General features: G+C 39.1%; 1 long non-coding RNA gene across 1 annotated transcript in view; it reads right to left on the reverse strand.

Moving 5' to 3' along the window:
* LOC146319327 (uncharacterized) overlaps window positions 1-15067 on the reverse strand; it is a 148233-nt gene extending 133166 nt beyond the window's left edge. The window contains exon 1 of the long non-coding RNA XR_014771540.1: window positions 14876-15067. This is a non-coding gene — a long non-coding RNA (uncharacterized LOC146319327). The remainder of the gene's footprint in view (window positions 1-14875) is intronic.
* Between the last annotated feature and the right edge of the window lie 587 nt (window positions 15068-15654).

The raw sequence follows: 15654 nt of genomic DNA on the forward strand, positions 1-15654 counted from the left end.
TGGCAAGAGTCTAGCGATACGATACGTATGTATACATAGCGCGTGTGTATACATAGTATACATAGCACATTATATGTATAAAATCTAAATTAGCAAAACTTTAGGTTTTAATGCAATCACAATGGGATTTGAATTTGTATTTACTGCAGCCCATGTAACATCAAATGTTACAGCACTACTTTTTGTTCAATCTGAGAAAAGAAAAGATAATTCCTTACTTCTTCCTGTCTCAGTTTACCTTGTTACATTAGAGTGGAAGAGTCATATGGCTGAAGACAAAAACACTGGGACAAATCATGACTGCCACCGGCACAAAAGCATAGTGAAAATGAATATTCCACTAATGTTCCTGTTTACATGCAGCTGTGTATACTGAAAAAATGGAACAGCTGGAGCTGAAAAAGTAGCACTGTCTCCTAAAAATTAAATTAAATTTGCGCAAGTCTTTCATAATATTTAAAAGTATGCGTATTTCTCTTTCTGACCAGAAATGTTGTCTTTTCTTTTGTTCATCTCTATCCCTGCCTTGCAAACTGTTGGTTATTTGTGTTGTTTACATAAAACACAGAGCTGACCATAAGGCAAGAGGCCGTATGTTGCAAACTATGGTAAAAACCCCAATTGAGACACCCAAATTCATAATAGTAGAAAAGTCTCTTTCATGCCTAAAAGTTCAGGTCTAGACATTTCCCATTTTTTCCTCGATGTCTTACCACTCTGTTTCTTGCTCCACTCTTTTCTTTCTCAGCCCCTTGCTCTTTCCTTTCCTCCCGTCTCTCCCTCTCACCTCCTCTTCCTATGTGTGACAGCAGCAGTCTGCCAGTTGAACAGCTGTGCTCACCTGCCAGGCCCAAAACAAAGTGATAGTTTTGGCACCTTTGAGATGCAGGAGAAAAGAGGTAAACTCACATTCAACCATTTGTTGTGTAATTTCTATATTTGTACGTTTTAAGTTGTTACACAGGAGACTGTTAGATACAATAAAAACACGTACAACCTAGTAACACCTAGACACACTATACAAATGTATGATAAAGAGAAACATTGTGAGGAGTTTCAGCTGCTCCCCAGAGGGTGTTTCCTTTGTCTTTGTTTAAAAATCATCCAGTCTGTTCTCTGCACATCCATCACAGTCTGGGTTGGACCAACCACCAAACACAACAGAAATGGACTAAACTGGACAGTTAGGACTGCCCACCCCAGGCTTTATACATCTCCAGAGTCAGGAGAACAGGCAGGAAACATCACTCCAGACCCATCACACCCAGCACACAACCTGATCCAACTTCTCCTCTCTGGTTGGCACTACAGAGCACTGTACACCAGAATAATCAAACACAAGAACGTTTTTTTATGCCACAAGCAATCACTTTGATAAACAGATAAATCATAAAAGGATCAATAACAACAAAAACATACATTTCATACAAACACTAAGTTATATATGTATAGCACAGTTTTTAACATGTACATACAGTATAATCTATCACTTATAAAAATCCTGCATGTTGTATATACTATATATAGTCATGTATACATAGGCTAAGTGTTGTCACAATATTGGACTTTCTACCTTCAATACAACACCTTTGAAAAGTATCGATACTTTGACAATAAGTTATCTAATTCACTAATCATAGAAATTAAGTTAATAGTACTTTGTGTTAAGTAGCATTAAGAATAAATATAACATATGTTTGGATGTAAACCTATTTTAACTCCTTGTATGTACATAACAGTTGATTATCTTTACCTGTTCAGGCTTTGTTCAGATTTCTTCCCCTTGCTTTTATCTGTATGTCTATTTCTATCCTGCTGTAAAATATCCTGTGTGAAAATACATTGAGAACAACTTTAAACCAGAATCAGTTTCCTTTTATGTTGCACATAATTGCCCAATGAAGCTGATTCTGATTCTGAAAATCCCAGGAAAACCCACGTGTCCTTTTGTCACTCACCATGCTGCTGAAACATTTAATCCCAGTCTTTCTGTGGTTACCACCACGGCCACTGTGGCTACTGCAAACACGTAGAAAACCTAAGCAATCATGCATGTAGTGCTTCAGCAACCAGCAAGAATCAGCAGAGCAAGCATCCCTCTGCAACAACCTGAAACTACCTTGGCAACCACCCTAGCAATGTCCTTCCGACCATTTAGCTACAACACCTGGGCAAGTATACTTTCTGGTATAAACTCCCCCCACGGTTCGGCATGCATGTGATCCACAGACTACATGTAACTATCATGGTGTGAAACACAGTTTTACTGTCGATGTTACTCATATATAATATAAGTAATAATACCCTGAATGTCAATGCAGAGTTGCAGGGAAAGGCAAGACAGATGCATGCTGTGTTTTACTCTGCAGTACATGTCTGTGAGGCAGCAGAGTTTTTTTTTTTTCTTTTAGGGTGAACTGCTCCTTTAACAGGGGTAGAAGAAAACTTGAACTTCTTTCCAACTGTTGCTGAAAAGTCATTTTCACAGTCCTGCTGTGAACTAGTTCTTTCTAGTTCAGCAGGGCCTCCCCCTCTGTCTGTGTCACACTGGCTGCCGTTTGATCTGGGCCTGGCCCCCCTACTTTTATAGTGACAGGTTCATTTCAATAATGCAGGTGGTGCAGGGTGTGTAGGCATTGCAGGGGGTGGTGAACTGTGGGACTGTGGCAGTGGTGTGTGGGGGTTTGTGGGAGGATGCATCACAGCATTTACAGCTTCAGTTTAAAGTTTCTAAGGAAAGAGTGAGGGCCCTCTTTTGTTGACTAACCACAACCACCACCAAGCAAGGGTCAATAAAACTGCAATTTCTGTTCACCCATGAGACCTTTCACCCATCCCTGATGATGTTGACTTATTACCCCCCAACAGCTCTTCCTTTCCCGCATCCTTCGCCTCCTCTCTCACAGGGTCTTGCCCCCTTTTCTATCCTCCTCATTCCTTTTCTTACACCTTCCACATCCTCTCACAAACACTCTTTCCTAATTGGCAGAACTAAGGTGCTGCAACCCCTAGCAGCAAGGTCTGACTGGACCACCTGCAAACAAAACATGTAGTCACAGTCACACAAACACACACACAATCACACACACCATGGAGTCATTAATCAAAGCAACAGTGCAATGGATTGACAGTACCTCAAAGAATCTCATTTGTGGTCTGGATTTATATTTTCCTTAGAAGCAACATTTCTTCATTAAAAAGGTTACAAATAAAAGTGGTCTTAACAACAACTACTACTACTACTCCTAACACACACACACACACACACACACACACACACTCCTATGTTGTCTTATGCACATACATGTACGCACACATACACACACACAAGTTGCATAGGGCCCTCTCCCTCTGAGTGAGAATTACTGGCAGTCTTTTCTGTCTGGCACAACTCATAACCTGCCAGTTAGGATCTGATTAGTGAAAGTCTGGGGAAGCTGAATCCCCGCTGTGTGTTTTCCCTCTGTTCAATGTTCAAGGAAGTGCACTGGCAATCAAATTATGCCGGGAGATATTTATAAACTAGTTATACTAATATGTTGAGAAACGTAATTTATTTGAATTATTCAAAGCATTTTAATGAACTTCCTTGTGATAAACATTGGAAACAAAACAGCTCATGTGCTGTGACACATCCAAGACGATATGGCTAGCAAAAGCCAAGTAAGAGAAAGTGAAAAGGGGGTTTTAATGGACACGATTTTGGAAAATCTAAATCTTGACTTTTAACTTATCTCAGCGTTTTGTAGGTAGCATGGTCAACTGCACCTAGAATTGTCACCAACAACTTCTCTGCACTTCTCGGCATCATGTCCATTAAACTTGAGGCTCCCTCAATTTCCTTTAGGTTTAATGGCTTTAGAGCAGTGGTTCCTATATTGGAAGCAAAAATTCAACTTTCTCTTTCTTACTGTACATTTTTGAAAAAATCTCCAACACACAAAAATACATCACATCTCATGACAAGAGGAATAGAGATAAAAATCACCAACTACGAGGAGAAATGTGTAAGAACCTATTAGTGAACTGAAGCCATAAACATTTTTGTTAAATGGGTTGAATCCCTATTTAATAATTGATCCTGAAGCTCTGGCACTGTTTCTGGCATCTGGCATCCTCCCCTTCCAACTGTGTCAAAGAATCTACACGGAAGGCCCTCTGTAGATTCAGTGTTTGGTATGTCCATTCTGGGTTACTGTAGAAACCTGGCTTTATTATATTATTATAGGGGGGCAAAAATAAAACAATATTTTCAATTGATTATACACTAATAAGAAAATACTTATGAACATTTCTGCCATAGTTTGCCAATACATCCCTGTAAATCTTACACACTGAACCTTTAATTCAGACCAATAAACTCATGTACATGTAGGACCACCACCCCCAGGTCAATGTTAAATGTCTTATCTGGGATAACAACATAAATTTTATTGATTCCACACTGGGGACGTTTACTTGTTTAATTTCTTGTTAAACGTCAAGAGGTAAAACAGCTCCTGATGAGTTGTTAAACTATGCCCCCTCAGAAAACCATGTCTCTGTGATTTCCTTACTTAACCTGAACTGACAAAAAATGACAACTTCCAACAAAATAAAAACACAGAATGTTCACTATTGTGGGCAATCTAGAGGGTACTGGGAAGGTAGGAAAATGACTTTAGAAAAATCATTTCAAATGAAATGAACATTTCTATTTAATAAGTGCTCCTTGATGCCAGGAGGGTCAGTCAAATAAACAGTGTGCTTCATACCAAAATAGGGATAGCACATGGGCTCTTCATCAAATCATATCCACTCTCACCCTCCATTTCCCTCTAACATTCAATCTAGATTTCTAATAAAGACCTCTCTCAGTGTAAAGCAATGATTGCTTATATCAGAGCCTGTGTACTGGTAAATAACTCTGTGTTTCATTTATAACAAGACTGTCAGGATACACCACAAGCCTGACAATCCCTCAACCTTTCCAACTCAAGGTCATGGATTAATTTCCTTTTCCATGGCCCCATGAGCATTTTGGTATTTGCTGCACGGCTCCATCTTAAAAGGCTGCAGAGATTTGTTAGAAGCGAGCAGAAACACATCTATATGTGGCATGTAATCAGCACGTGTTATCTGGAGATTTCTACAGTCTGGATCACTGGTTCAACTTTCTCTGGTCAAAACCATTAAATCTGCAGCCATATCAAATTATGAACTGCTTGCAAATGCCACATACAAACACATTATTGATTGCTTGGAAATGTCACATAGGACCTTACATCGGTAGACAATAGGGCCAGTAAAGTGCAGAGAAGTTGGTTTAATTTGTGATGTCTTATGCACAACAAAACAGCACTATATTCTAATAAAAGTTTCAATAAGCTTTCAGAAAAAACATTCAACATTCTTAATACCAGAGCAAGACAAATAACTCCGCTGAGCACCTGAACATATAATTCTTTAGGAACCACAGTTGTGGTAACCGATCTGACGTAGGTCATTTCGAGTAGAAGTTAAACCCCTATGAGCTCGGGCTGAATACCTCGGGGGTCAGGGTCAGCTTGTGTCTAGCAATTCAGACGGTCAAGTTGTAGTCGGATCCAGCTTTGATCCCACAGTTCATAAAAAGTCAGTGCAACAGATCTATGAGCCAGGAAAAAACACTTTGATGAAAAATATTACAATAACAAGAGGGAGTGAAAGAAGCTTGAACCAAACAAGGACTGACAGGAGTGCTGAGATCATAGCACAAAAGGTTAGAAAATATTTCTTGTGTAATATAATACAGCCACTGCTGCTGGAGTGCCCTTGAGCAAAGTCAATCCCCAAGTTGCTCAGTGGTCAAAAGAGAGTTATGCTTGTACTCTGTGGACTCAAGTCAAGAATCTAAAGCAAGGTGTCAGAAAAACAGCATTTGTTCTCAGCCAGACGATCCCCCGATGAATGATTAAAGGGACAGTTCACCCCAAAGTCGAAAATACATTTTTTTCCCTCATAGGCTGGCTTTCTACAGTGAAACTTTCAAGCAACTTTAGTTGGTTGAAACTTGCAAATGAGATGATGGTGTAAAGTCTCTGCAACACAAAACACGAAACTTATCTGAAACACAGCCGCAACAGCTGCAAGACTTGGAGCTTTGTGAAACTAGCTTCATGCAACAGCCAATCAAAACGTTGATAATGTGTCAGACGAGGATATGAAACATTCCACATTGCAAACATCTCAACTGACCAATTTCAACTTTGCAATATGTTGACGCCAAGATAAACAAACAATAAGACAGAAGATGGTATTTTGCATTTTTTCAAAAGGAAATGAACATCAGACTTTATGAAAGGTTAGTAACACTGTCACAACTGCTGTCAACATGAATGTGAGCTAGGTGAAGATTGCTTACATTGCAGTTACCTGGCAACGCTCATTACTGCCAGCTTATCTATAGCTATGCTTTAAAAAGTTTTTTTTTATGGGAATCAAAACTGATAGCTAAAATTCCCTCACATTTTAAGCTACAATTTCATACTGATGTCAAAAGGTGGCAACAAATAGCTATTTGTTTATTTATTTATTCATATTGAATCAAAGGACAAATGCACTCAACAGAGGCTCGTAGGGATCATACTCTTTGAACTCTTTTTCTTTTAAGTACCAGGAGGTCAATAGGCATTAATGCACTGATAACTCTGAACTCCAAATTAATATTATCCAGCAAGAAAATGTTACAAAGATACAAAGATGTAGTTACAATGATGCTTCCCATTTGATATAATATGGCAAGAAAGCAGCTATTTAAAAAATTATTGATCTAGCGAGTTAATTTAAGAAATAAATGAAATTATCTGTAAATTTGTGTTGTGTGTGACTGATCAGTTTTCAGCTGCTTCATGAAATTGTCAAGGTGCGTGGAAATGATGTTTCATGCTATTGATATTGGCCATAGAAATGTCTGACGTCTCTCGAATATGGCAGAACTACATGGCACTCGGCTTGTGGCACTCTACGCACTAAAAACTACCTTTGAAAAACTCAACAGCAATGTCTCTTTCCAGAAACTAGGACCCAGTCATTCAGATAATCCACAAACCTTTTTAGTTTCATGTGGGAACTGTTTTCTTTCTAACATAGGCCAACCACCTCACCGCACAGCAAGAAGCATGCATCTACTCATGGATGAAAGGCTTGTGCTTGTGACAGCACAGGATGTGACATTAATGGCATCCTCCTTGGCTGAGTTGTAACTTACCGCCAGTGAGTAGATGCACGCTTTCTTATGCATAGTGATGTAGCTGGCAGGTGTAGTTCAACAGAAAGAAAATAGTTCCTACATGAAACTCCTCCCAACAAGGTCTGTAGAATATCTTGAGTGACCAGGTCATCATTTCTGGAAAGAGGCAATGCTGTTGAGTTTTTTAAATGTCATTTTGGTGCTTTGAGCACCACAAGCCAAGTGCTATCTAGTTCATTACATTTGAGACAAGGCAGATATCTCTATGGCTGATATCTCCAAAACTGAACAACTTACACTAAAACAATCTAAATAGATAAATAGTACTACAGGTAAGAGGAAAAATCCAGATTTTGGGGTGAACTGACCCTTTAAAATGGCTGAATAGCAGATCAGTGACTGAACACACCAGTTTGGTGTCATTCCAAACACTAGATGACAGAATACATTAAATTCTCATGCTAGAGTCAAAGTTGGACGCAGAGTCGAGTCCAGTCATCCAGTGTTGTAAAGCACTTCAATCTGCTGTTTGAGCTTCTCCATCTAAAACTGAGCCACTGTAGAAGCACAGACAGAGCAGGCCTCCCACAGGATCCTGGGTAATTTAGCAGGTAATGAGCACTCCGACTCTGTCGCACAGGACCTTTCATATCTGGTTGTGAAAGGAAGACAAATGCCCATGCATACACAAACACACATTACCATAATGCAAGTTTCCATACACCTATAAACACTGTGGTAACTTACACCCACTGCAAGTTTTTTATGCCCCAAAAAGCAGACAAAAGGTCCACACAGCAAACACCCACAGGATAAGTTAAGTCTAAATTAAGCAAGTTTGCATTTTAAATGGCAAACAATTCTTTTAGACTAAAACGTTTTCTGAAAAACCAAAAGCATGTCTGCTACAAACTGCTGGAAGAATTGGAGAATTGACTTGGAAGGGATCAAATCAGTGGACAGTCAGAGAAAGCTCAAAGAATCCATTCACATCTGCAAGATGCCATCTTTGAACAGAGACCTCACCCACAACTCCTTCATCATAAACTGAATGATTTTTCCAACATTTCCCTCATGAATGCCCACCCGTCATCACATAATCTTAATGAAATATTCAGCTCATGCGAGAACAACTAAAGCATCTCCATGACAAATAAGCAACTCCATCCACTGAGGAACGCCACAAGATGTGATCAGACCTTATATTGAGATTTTTTTCTGTCTAGCTGCTGCTTCCAAGATCTTTTTTTTTTTTGAGCATACACTTTGACTTGTCATAGTAGGAAAAACACAGGTGTTGCTAATGACATTAAGCCATATTTTGTTTAGTCTGACCAAAAATCACACAAAAATAACACAAGAGGGCGTAAATGATCTAACACCTCTTCCAAAAATATTTCTTCCACAATCTGAGAAGGCAAAAGGATAGAGAAAACAATAGAGAGCCATTGGTATCTAAGAGAAAGAAGGCAGCTGACAGAATAGGTAAGGACTGAGAGACATCTGAAGAAGAGAGCTGGATCACCAAGTCTATCAGTCAGAAGTGGAACAGGAGAGACTTCAGACTGCAGAAAATTGTCTATGCCCCTGAGCAGATCAACAGCTTTTGTCCACCTGAAGGAAAATGACTGTTTCATTGAAATGACTCCAAATGGCTGAATGCTATACACGGGTCATTGATAGGCTAGGTGTGTGTGTGTGTGTGTGCGTGCGTGTGTTTGTGCAAGTTGGTAGAGAGAGCCAGCTAGCCAGGGGCATTCAGTCTCCATCCGATTAAACAGAGCAGGACAAGGTGATCATTCACCTCCACTTGCCCTTCTAAGGTCTCCCATACAAGCACAAGCACACGCACACACACACACACACACACACACACACAGGAATGGTGCAAGACAAAGTGGTGCACATGACCAGCACCTACAGTTTGGAAGAATATCAAGCCCTTAACTCATCCCTCATTCCCACCATATTTTTGTCCTTGCATCGTGCTCTCATCAAAGACTGATCACAGTTGTCGCAGTCACTACGGTGCTGCTGATATCTCTACTGTATTCTAAGTAATCATCTAGCCTGTCGGTCTATTATAGGACGTGAATAGAAGTTAATCACAAAGCTGCTGGGATGTGCTTTCCCATCTCAACTGTAGAGAGAGAAAAAAAAACTGCACTGAGAATAAATTTCAACTTGCGAGTCAGAGAGCAGCTTCAAGTAAAAGCACAGGTAGTAGTACCTTTTCCAAATACATAACAACTGCACAAGTACTTCAATATTTTTAGCTAATTTGCGGAAAATGGAAAAAAAAATATGCCAACACAAACACACAAATAGGATTACAAGTTGAAGTGAGGTAGATCATTGATTGTCAGAATAACCAGTATCCTTCCAGTGCCAAACAGCTGGAATATCTTAACGCCACATGCTGTGATTGAGAATGCCTTATAACTAGTTAAGAGGAGAAGAGAAGTGGAAATAAACCATATAATTGGCTTCTCTCCAGAGAGAAAACTTGAAATCAGGTTGGAAGGAGCTGTAATGTAGGTCTAGCTGCAAAAATTAAAGATAAAAGAATCCTCATCAATTGTGCAGTAGTTAAACATACCAGCAACAGACTGATGAGCAGTAGGTAGAAAGCTCAGTTACTGAAATTAAATCAGGAATTAGGCTCTCTCACTCTTGTAATCCTTTCCATAATGTTGTTAGACACCAACGATAATCTGAGCTTGTCAGTGGCAAAAACAAGCACAAACAACAAGCAAACAAGCAAGCGTCACCTGCTCTGCGAGCTCCATGGGTGCACCTGGATGAAGTGGCTGACAGCATGTCACGCTGCTCTCTATTTCCATCAGAGTTAGTTTTGTGCTTTGTGGTGATTTAGAGTATCAGTTTGTAAAGTTTACAGCCTGCCATGCTGTTACACTGCTCTGTGTACAATGACGCAGATAAAAAAAAATAATAATAATAAGAGCTGAAACTTGTTTACCAACTATTTCTTTCACCCTCTCTCATCAGTCCACCGACAGGACGTGGTCCCAAGGATATTTTTTAATGAGTGCACCAGCTAATATGCTTGACTGGTACAATCTCAGTCAACAATAGGTGCAGGACTAATAATTCAAATCATCGACTATCAGGGGGCAGCCCTAAATAAGTTTCTGATTATCAGCAAATAATTTTCCCCAGAAACAAACATACAAATACACTATGTTGCATCATTAAAATGTGTCTCATCACATATTATATAAAATAGATTGAAATTCCATTTAATATACAATCTATAGTTGAAGCAAGGTGTTTCCCCCTGGTCCCTGCTCCCCTGACTCGAGACAGCTCAGGCAGGCTGCAGGAAGACTGCAGGAGTACAAGACGTACACAACACTATAATTTGACAAAAACAAGTGATGATGAGGCTCACACAGTAAGTTTGTCAGTTGTCTGTCAATGTAAAGCTAAGCCTGTTATCCTGAAAAAAAAGCCCACTGCTCTGCTCCTTCTAAAAGATTATCAAAAAAAGCCCACTGCTATGCTCCTTCTAAAAGATTAACAATGACTCATAAGCTGTCACTTACTCATTCTGCAAATAATCGGCATTAATTTGAACTCTAACATAAAACGGACAAACTAAAACTGTTATTCTGGCCCAGAATGTAAATTTCAACAGAGGCCACCATGGGTTGTTTTAGCATTGTTTTAGCAAGTTGAGTAGCAAGTATTTCAGCTTACCATGTTTCCTTAATTTCTAATGAAATATCATGGTTATTTTATGATTTATTACAGTAAGTATATCAGAGTAAATATATCAGAGTATATATATCATTTCTCCTTTAATTAATTATCTCTCTGTCGACAAAAGGTAAAAATTGAAAAAGAAATTGCATCACGTTCCCAAAGCCCAAGGCAACATCTTCAAATTGCTTTTGTTCAACAAAAGCAAGTCTAAAATCCAAAGAAACTTTTTCAAAGAAACAAGTGTACACTGAAAAGCAGCAAATCTTCAAATGTAACATACTTTTTTTTAAAGCTTGAAAGACATTTAGTCAGTTCTTAAAACTGTCAATTAATTTTCTTCACTAGTCTAATAGATTCAGGAGAGGCAGCCAAAGTCAGCAAGGTCATAATTTATCAATGCAACCACCTGAGTCGTCTCACGCACACACACTCAAGAGCTCAAACATCATCAAGTTTGTTCATGCACTGAGACACCATTTAAAGAAGTCCAGACACTGCTGTTTTCTGAATCAAGTTAAGGTTTTTGCCTTTTCTCGTCAAAGATTATGGTCTCAGACAGAAAAGAGTCAAAGAACGAGTGGGAGGGAGGGTAAAGAGGAGGATTACGAGGAAAACAAGGAAGAAGCTGATGAGGAGGGAACAGAATTGAGGGACTGGCCGATCCATTTTGGCGGATAGCTCTGAGATCCAGCGTGTACACAGCTATCATCAATCACAACAGTAATCTGGACCCACAGTCAGTGCATACTAACTGCAAGCTGATTGACTGGTACACACACATAAACACACAGGAGCTGCTATCGGAAGCACACATTCACAGACAAACAAATGGGCATAAATAAAAACAACCACGTCCACCGTCTTGCACACACATGGGTGGTTAAGGTATAAGCAGCACACTGAAGGTGTCACAGTCTCCCTGCTAATGAGATTCGACATATTATTCCCTCCTCTGCAGCACTAAGGGATAACAGAGAGGCACTGTGCATCTCAACAACACAGAAAACATAATTCTTTGCCGGTTTGAGTCAAATTAAGTTGGATATATGCACACCCACACACACATACCCATCCTAAGAGTCACTGTGTATCTCTATGAGGTCCAGCCAAAGCAGAGTGGTGGTGAAAACTAATGATAAAACCAAGGTTGAAGTCTACCAACACCATTGTGTGTGTGCCTGAATGTGAGTAGTGTATGTGTGGGTGTCTTCTAAATGACATGAAAGCTGGTTTGAAAACACAGACTAAGACAGGCTTGTAAGTTTAAATAGTTGCCTGCGGGCACTGTAGTCATCCATCAATCCAAAAATCACATCATAACATTTATTCAAACTTGAAAAGAAAGCGAGAGGGAAAGAATCGAGAAAATGGTATCAAAATAACTGCATGTAAGAGAGGTTTTAAAGTATAGATCTGTTTTGAGATTTCTTGCACCATCCAACAATATGTCAGTTTAATACAAAAGGCAACCATTTTTATTTTAAACTTGAATACATGTGTGTTAAATTGTCAGTCAGTTGAATGTTCAATTGATTCAGGGTGAAAAGAATTCTACACTACAACTAGAAGAGTGCATTCAGTAGAGTACAGATACTCTCCAGCCCACAGATGGTGAAGATCCTACTGCAATGCCACCACAACTGCCAGATCCAACCAGCGGAGATCTGCATAGTTCCGCTCACATGAACATGTCCCCCACCATACACTGACCTGAGCTGAAACAAGATCTAAAACTGAAGCAGTTGTTGATTACTTGCAGTCCCTTGCAGCCAGTTAAGAGTGAGACATCAGCTGTCAATGGTCATATAAAACAGAGCATTCAAAAAACTGAATTACTGCCTCACAGTTGCATGTCTCCATCAAACAGTCAAGTTGCAGGTTATATATTGCATTATTAAATAGATATCGCATTCACAAGAATGGGATGACCCGAAAAAATAATGCCTCCAGCCATAAAAAAAAAGTTGCAGCCAAGCTGTAGGTCCAGTGATCTCATACGCACGCACACACATAAGCGATTACATGATCCTCTCCCAGTTTACTCCTGGCAGGGATAATTAAAGCTGGGAGGCGTTTAGAGGATGTAAATAAAGCAGCACATTACAGGTTTCACCTGCATGAACTCATGAAGTGCTGAAAGAGACAGAGAAACAACAGGAGAGGAGCAGACTTACAGCACTTTCATAACAATATTTTGGTGAATCATAATCATGAGCTGAAACTTTTAAAGAGTGCATGGGAACAGCAAAATTAGATGAGACTTCTTCAGCATTATGTGTGAGCAAACTCACATGGCTCTGACCTCGTCACTCCCTGCAAGCAAACACCAACCTCAACACAGCAGGGGCTGGGGAGTGACCTTAATAAACATACCTGCCAAAACTTCATTACATACAGAGCAGGAGTCCAGTTATTATGAGTCCACTAAGTGAGGGCTGAACCACTGCAGAGAGTAAAATAATCTCTAGAGGGAGGAGTTGAATAAATCTAGACCCAGCAGTCCAACTGATAAGCAACAGCAGGCTTAAACATGTTAGCTAAGCAGCAGATAATTATTGAAAATAAAAAGGGTAACTTTTGGAGCAGCCAGTCACTTTTTCTAAATTGTTATTTGGTGGTAATAAGCAGCAGATGATCATCAACACAAGAATATAAGCAAAGAGATGTGCTACTGAGTGTAGTGGCAGTATAAGTAACAGAACAAGAGCTCAGCAATTCAGCGTCAGGGCTAATTATATATATAAAAAAAAAGACAAGAAGCTGTCACATAAATTAATTGCGTGAAGCATTTCTGTAATGCCTTACTGGATGTGTGCAATAAATAAGCAGTTAAGTAGCCATAAGTGTTAATGTGACTACCTACTGTATATGTGATTCAGATCCAATACTTTAGTAAAAGTAGGCTGGGAACTGTAAAAAACTCTCTGTTGCAAGTAAAAACCTTGAATTAAAAATGTTACTTAAGTAAAGTGTGTATGTAAGGAAAATATACTTTAAAGTATTAAAACTCAAAGCCATAACAATACAGAATTATTATTATTATTATGTTTAATTTTTGAAGGGTAGCTCAAATTGATAAGAATATATGACAGCATTTTGCTTCTGCTTATGCCTTTTAAGTCACTTCTAAATACAGTGACTCTTGACTGTGTTTACTCTGTCTATACTCTTTATACTTGTACACTAAGGCTATATTATGTTGTATTCCAAATGCTATAATAACTGTTAATAATCTGACCATTTGTAAAAGAAAAAGGAAGGAAGAAAGAAAGATATGCAATTATCCAGAGCCAGTTACACACTAGAAACACTGAATTATCAAAACAGTGGCACTTGCCGACTTATTTTATGTCCATTATTATTTAAACCCTTCATATACAGTATTAATACTTTGAAAAGTAACTTGTATATAAAGCTGTCAAATGTAGGAGATGTATATCAAGTATATTAAATATTTCTCTCAGAAATTAAGTGAAGTAAACTTGTACTTAAGTAAATGTACTTAGTTATATTCCACAACAGGTAAATAGCTTTGTTTACATGCCCACACAGTCAGTAGTAACAGCCACACCTCACATAAATTGAAAATGGAGAAATATGCCACAAACTCAATTCAGCTCATAAAAGTCATAAAACTAAAACGTTAGTGGTCATGTTTCACCACAAATTCAATAAGACAGAAGAAAACATATTATTACACATACCAGACAACCGCCAAAGGTAAAAATAAGCTCAGCCACCGAGGCTAAATTAACTTAAAACTGACAGCAATGCAAGTAACTCCAGGTAATGGCAGCCAGCCAGCCAACAGAGGCCAAGACATAAGAGACATACTGTAACGCTACATTTAAACAGCCATAGCTTCACTTCATGACAATAACTTCATATCCAAGATATCAACTTACAATGAGCAAGCTAGCGCAAACAGCGGGTACTTACAGCACAGCGGTTCTGTGAAGAAGATGAATCCTTGAGGAAGACTTCAAGCTGCCGACAGGTGAACAGGAAACTCGGCGTCCGGCTTGAAAACGGCCGTTTTGAACCGACGGTTGATCACCAACGTTCAATGTCATGTCCTCCACGTCATTCTGCCGAAGAACTGTTAGCATGCTAGCTTGTTTATGATGCTAATAATGACGAGCGCAGCAGCAGCAGCAGCAGTCCTGAGGTCATTATACCTCAAAATTATGACGGCGACAAAGGCAACCGTTGACAAAGTTTCCGCTGCGTCCGTCCGCCATGTCTGGCTTCACTTGGTAGATTCAGTCGGTTTAGAAAAGCCTGTCGGTGATTTAACCCAAACTACCGTGAGTTCACCTTTTCTTCTGTGTTTTCATTCTTTGTCTTACTAATAAAATTCAAGGGACAAACAACTGAGAGAGTTTACTGATTAGCAGCACCTCAGACCACCTGTTAAGAGTGGGCGGAGTATTGACGGGTTAAAGGGTAAATTCAATGTTTTATTTATTTATTTATTTATTTATTTATTTATTTATTTATTTTCATTTCTGTCAGTCTGAGTTAACTCGTGGGCACACAAGTAGTTCAAGTATTTTTAAGGGGATTAGTTTTATGGGGTAGTTTGTTTAATTTGCTTGTTTGTTTGTTTTTGTTTGTTGTTTGTTTTTTTTATATATATATATTAGCCAACACATTGCCTGGCTCTGTACAATAGTAACAAAATTTGCTTGCAAGCACCCGAAAACTCACAAATACAT

The sequence above is a fragment of the Lutjanus erythropterus genome, chromosome 11, assembly GCF_056507025.1.
Source record: "Lutjanus erythropterus isolate fLutEry1 chromosome 11, fLutEry1.hap2, whole genome shotgun sequence".
NCBI classification, from domain to species: Eukaryota; Metazoa; Chordata; class Actinopteri; order Lutjaniformes; family Lutjanidae; genus Lutjanus; species Lutjanus erythropterus.